The following is a 6,062-nucleotide window of genomic DNA, read 5'->3' as shown; positions in this document are numbered from 1 at the left end:
CTTCTCTGCAACCCAGAAACTTCCTATTCTGCTGTTGTAGTGTGGCAGGTATTTTGAGGCGTGTGTATTTTGTCCAGAAATAAGGTGTGGTTGTGTGTATCTCACAGTAGCTGTATTCTTTCAGAATATGTTGCTGCTCCAGGGGTATATTTTTTGTTAATGGAGATTGGTACTATGTGTTAAGATGGGTCTTACACATCTATACACAACTGTCCCTACCCTGGAGATCTGCAACATGGTGAAAAGGTCTGATACTCCAATAACACTTAAAAGCAAGTTGAGTAGTTATCTGGACCCGATTGCATTTTGAAATGTGGCGTAGAGTATATGCTTCTCAGTTCTCTTCTTGTTGTACTTATCATATTTTCAGGAACCCAGGGAGAATCCACATCTACTGGCTGATGCAATGTGAAGTTGGGCAGTTTGGGGCTGTATTCTGGCCATGTAAGAAACATGCATAGGGAACAAGACCATGGCACACAATTTTCTTACATGGTTCCAGTATGTGCCAAAATACCATATCACACATGCAGGGATCCACATATCATGTGCCAGCCTTAACTCGAAACATTCAAGAAACAGTTGTTATAGGCTAAATGCTAACAGTATATGTTAAATGGCTGACCTTCTTTTGTACTCCATAACTATATTTTTCCCAGGTCCAGTTATGTTAAATTAACAGCCTCATACCTGGTATTGCTCAGGAGTTCTAAGAAACCAGCTTTGAAATCAGTGCAGTTTTGAAAGGTTCAGTCCACCATCTTGATTCAAAATTACATCCAGTTGTATCCAAACGTAGATGAAAACCTGCATCTTGATCTCAGTAACTATCATGCTAAATTTGGTTACATTATCTTAATAAGTGTCCAAATGTATAGGGAGCAGACAAACAACTCTCAAAAATATATAGTACTGTAATGCAAATAATCTTCAAGTTAAGTAATTTTGTGTGAATTTACTGCTGGACTGTTTGGAAGCTGTTTCTGTATAACTTTGTCTTTCAATTTATTTTGTTGCCTGATACCCAGGAACTCAAAACTCTCTGGAGGCAGATGAAGAGCAACAGGAAAGGAATTAGGATTATTGTAGATACCATAACAATTTTAGAACATACAAAGCTACCCGAGTTAGATCACTGGTATATCCAGCCCAGTTTTTCTCACTGGCAGCAGCATTTGCAAGATCTCAGGAAAAGGTCTTTGATGTATTGGATGCCATGGTATGCGTTCTGTGGGGCCTTTGTGCACTAGGATTGCAAGGAATGTCATTACCTAAAAGTATAATGGGTGTGATACTGGGATGCAGGTGAATTAGTTCAGCTACATGCATTTATTTAAGCTAGGATTGCAAATCTTCACTGAGTTAATCAGTAAAATTCATCTGGGAGAGGTGGGGGCTAAGTATGCTTTGTGAGACTGAAGCCAAAGGGCTCACCACTTGGGTAGGATGTGCTGGCTTTCTCCTCCTTGTATCAAATCTGGCTTTAAAAAACAAACTTGGATGACGTTTTTCTTTATATCAAAAGTTGCTGGATATTTGGTATTTTAGGGTAAACCAATTGTGTTTTTTAGCAGTAGTAACCGCAGGCGACTGAAACTGTAAGTGCTCAGCTACAATCAGTGTCATCATTTCTTTTTAAGCTTCTGTCTTCCACAAATGACATTTGTTCATTTATAGATGCCATTTGCCTTTGTTGCTATACTAGGGAACATTTTTATTCCAGATCCCAAACTGATTAAAAACACACACACTAAACTTGGGCTTTCTTTCTTTAAAAAGAACTTACAGGTTTTATTTATAGATTTGTACATCTTGCACTTAAGTCCTAACTCCATTATTCTTAAAATGTAGGGCTCTGAGTACTTGGCCAGCTCCTTTCAACTGTGCTCTTTTGTTTTTGCCATTTTCATAACTTTACCAGATGCCAAATATATTCCTGTTCTCTGGAGGTGGAGCCAGCCATCTGTCATGCTGGAGGAAAGCATATTGGTTCTTTTAGTACCAAGCTTGCAGATAGCTGCAGATTGAGAATAAGGATTGTGAATTCTCTACTTGCCCAGCGTTGCAAGAAGGAGTAAATAATTCAAAGCCTATGGTTTAGTGTTTCCTTTCTGATAGATGTAACATTGTTTCCCTCACAACAGTGTGAAGGCTGCAGTATCACTTCTAAAGAATTCTTGCAGAGAAAATGTACAATAGATCATTGTTTAAATCACAGCTTTACTGAAGTATGGCAAGCCATTTTTAAGGCAATATCGGCTTCACAAAACTGCTTTTTTTTGTTATTGTGCCTCTTTGAAGACCAATCCTGCGTCCGTACTTTGCCAACTATGGTTAAACCTGAAGTCTGTCAGTTGCTGCCTAAACAACTTGTGGCTATTACTTGCCTTTTCTATAACCATAAGAGCTAGAAGCTTACATTTTGAGATAATGGCTGGATTAAGACTCCTTTTGACTAGCCAGGATCATTACTAAGCATTAATATTCTGCAAAATGTGATACAAATAGGGTTATGCAGATCCATATATCCCTAGCTTAAATTTTGTTTTCAGGTTAAAGGCTAAGGTATGGGGTGCTGTAATACTCTAGAACGTTAGATTTTGTTAACAGGATCCCTTTCATTATGTTAAGACTGCATGTTTTGCAGGTATGCTACTTACAAAAAATCTCACTGAGTGCTTGTGATTGCTAAAAATTTTTTTAAAAGGCCTGGATTTCTTAATTCTTGCAGACTTCAGCAAACTTGATCCACCTTGTTTTATAATCAGCTTTAAGAACAGCCACTATTGGAGGAATGTGCTAAAACCTTTCCTTTCTCAAATTCCTAATGACTATGTCATTGTGTTTGGAGAATACCTTTTGCTTGACAGGTCCTTAGAGCTCCATTCTTCCATTTTGTGAGGGTGCGAAGTCTCTCTGTACTCTTTCAGCAACATTTAAAGTGCCAGCTCCACTAACTACTTATTACATCAAATCCATCCATTTAATGGAACTAGGGTGGGATACTCTGAATTGTAATTTAGATTATTATCATGTTTTTTTTAATTTAAAATAAAACCTTATTTTCCATTACTTACTTGTACTTTGCTTTCATCTAAACATTGGGAGATACATCTTTTACTTATGTGTGGTAACAACATGCTGTGTCAAAATTTGTAGGATTCTACTATGGTATGCAGCATACATATTTGTAGATTCCTTCCCTTACTAGTATGGGTCTTCTACTGTCAGTTCAGCGTTCAACTTCTTGTTGAATTTATGTCCTATCAATTGCCTTGAATTTTCTAGGTAATGACTGATATTTTAAAATGTGTAGATTGCCCATTTATTTATTTATTTATTTATTTATTGTATTTGTATTTTTATTTGTATTTGTATTTGTATACTGCCCCATAGCTGAAGCTCTCTGGGCGGTTTACAGTCCCCTTCTGCATGTTTTCTTTAAATACAGGAGGTCAGAAGCCCAAAGTGACTTTGTGCTTCTACAATTCTTACATTTTAAACTGATAATGTATTGCCATTTAGTCTTATATGGTACCTTTTAATCAAACCGTATAATCTAGATAAGGTAGAAGCAGAGTGGGATGCCCTTCATGGTTAATTTGCTTCAGGTGGCTTAACTGGAAGTTGTAGCATCCTTTCCTTAGACAGGCCACAAACATAGATTTGAAAATAAGTCATACTTATTCACGTTAGGTGGTGTGCTGCTCACTCCAGTGCTAGTCTGTATTTATGTGGCTGAGAGGAATTAGTTGTGTTTTCCCAGGAAGCTTATTAATAGTGGGTTGCTCAGGTCAGGATATCACAGGCTAAAAAGGGAATGCTGTATTGGAATATGATAGGCTAAAAAGGGGAATGCTGAGTGTTGTATCCTCACGTGGAAACCTCTGAAGTTGATATCCTAGTCTACATGCTTACCTTGAAGTAAGCCCCATTGGACTATGTAGAATTTACTTTGAAGTAGACATGCATAGAATTGAGCTTTTGAGAATTAAAAGAAATATTTCTTCATGGCTTATGTGGGATTCTCTAGGTAGGAGTTGTTGACAATAACGAATCTGATGTGTTGTACACTCAGTTGGAATAGTGACCAGTGAGGTCTAAAAGGTAAAGGTCACGGGAATACAGTTTTTCACCTGTATCTGGCTCCTTTTCTGTAAGGTGCATATACACTTTGCAGGAGGACTTAGCTGTCTATACCCCATACCCTTGCAGCTAATGCTGTAGAGCTAGTGTCTTTTAGCATTACATAGACAAATGATTATAGGAGACCAGTTTGTCCTGCATAGCCTGGAGGAAGAATACTGGCAAAGAGTTTTCTTTGGATGTAACTCCCTTTTGAGGGGCACTCAGTTCCTTCCTGCTACAGTAGTAAGGTCCTGTATGCATATACCCAGAGGTTACTTCTGGTTTTTCAATCTCATTTCCAGGTAGGTTTCCAGGTGTGGATGCTGTCAATTCCCTGCTTGGAAATCTGTTGCAAGACCGCCCTTTTCCAGTGGAGGGCAGCAAACTGCTAAAATTAGAAAGCCCAGTATTCAATGGAAGAGGTTGGTCTGTTGAAAATGACACGATTAATTGATTGAGTTTATTTATATGCTACCTTTCCACAGTGAGCTGTGCCCAAAGCGGCTTACAACAAACATTCAAAATATCAAAATACAAAACATTGAGGTAGGCGAAGGAAGTCATTGTACAAAACAACCAATGCATTCAAAAAGGACAAAAACAAACAATTTAGCAAACATTCAGTATTACAAAAGAAATAATTGTCACACCATTGCTCTTTGTATCTCTAGCCCCTAAATGCATTCCTGCTCTTTAGGAAGTCATCTTGGAACAAGATCTTTCTAGCGCCTTAGTATTGAGCATGCTCAGTCCTCATCAGAAAACAGGACAGAAAATCTCAAGAGTTCACCTGAAGATGCCAATAGCTTCCTCTTGTTTCTCAGTAGTCCTATTTTGTCTTCATTTCTGTTGGCACTCATAATCTGAGTTCCCTGTTAGAGAGATGCTGATGATGGAACGGGTGGATAAAAGTGGAAGTTTAGGTGGTGGGTTCTGGGAGCTTATCTTGTACTAGGAGATCATCTCTCTAAAGAGGGAGCAGTACCAGACTTGGTTAGCTTCTGGGCTTTCTCTCCCAAGAATGTTGTGGCCTAAGTTAAGTAGAGGAGACCACAACAACCTGATAATACAAGGGGAGGGGGAGAGAGAACGCTTGGCACTCTGCAATGACACTTCCATAAAATCAGGGGTGGTGAACCTGTGGCCCTCCAGATGTTGTTGAAATCTAACTCCCACAGTCCCAATCAGCATGGCCAGTGTTCAGGGATTATATGAGTTATATGCCAGCAACATTTGGAGGGCACCAGGTTCCCTACTCCTGCTTAAAATGGATTGCCTCAATCCCTTTGTGCAGCTCTATTGAAGATTCGTCCTTGCAGATCCAAAGGATTCTGAGTTAAAGGTTCCGAGAACAAAACTGATCAGTTGCATGATATTATATATTCAGATCCTGCTTGCATTATTCCTATAGGAATTTGTGAGAACATGATGCTGGACTAGATGGGCCATTGGCCTGTTCCAGCACGCTCTTTTTATGTTCTTGTACTCCCTCTTAAAAAATCAAGTTTTGGGTGTTTCTTAACTGGATATTCAAAAACCAGAAATATCTGTATCAAGTCTGTTAGTGAACCACCTGAGTCGTCAAGCACTTCTGTAAAATGGAAAATTAAGCAACCAACAAAATAGAGGCCATGATCTATGACGGATATGTTATTTGACTCATACCATGGCTCCTTCTGCTGCATCAAGGCCGCCAGAAGCAAGGAAGAAGTCACACAGTTGGGGCTAATTTGATCACTTTTTCATCCATTCAGTGAACTGAAAAACTAACAGATGCCAGTTCTATATTCTTTTTTATCTGCCCAAATGAAACTGGAAGGTCAAGCATTCCTAAAGTTTTGAGTCAAGCACAGAGAAAGGGAGATATGTTCTAACATTAAAGGTCCCTAGGTTTAGAGAGAATTCACATCCCTTTAGTGTGTGTCATGTTTTCT

This window comes from Rhineura floridana, chromosome 3 (genome assembly GCF_030035675.1).
Source record: "Rhineura floridana isolate rRhiFlo1 chromosome 3, rRhiFlo1.hap2, whole genome shotgun sequence".
Taxonomy (NCBI): Eukaryota; Metazoa; Chordata; class Lepidosauria; order Squamata; family Rhineuridae; genus Rhineura; species Rhineura floridana.
This window is presented reverse-complemented; position numbering follows the sequence as displayed.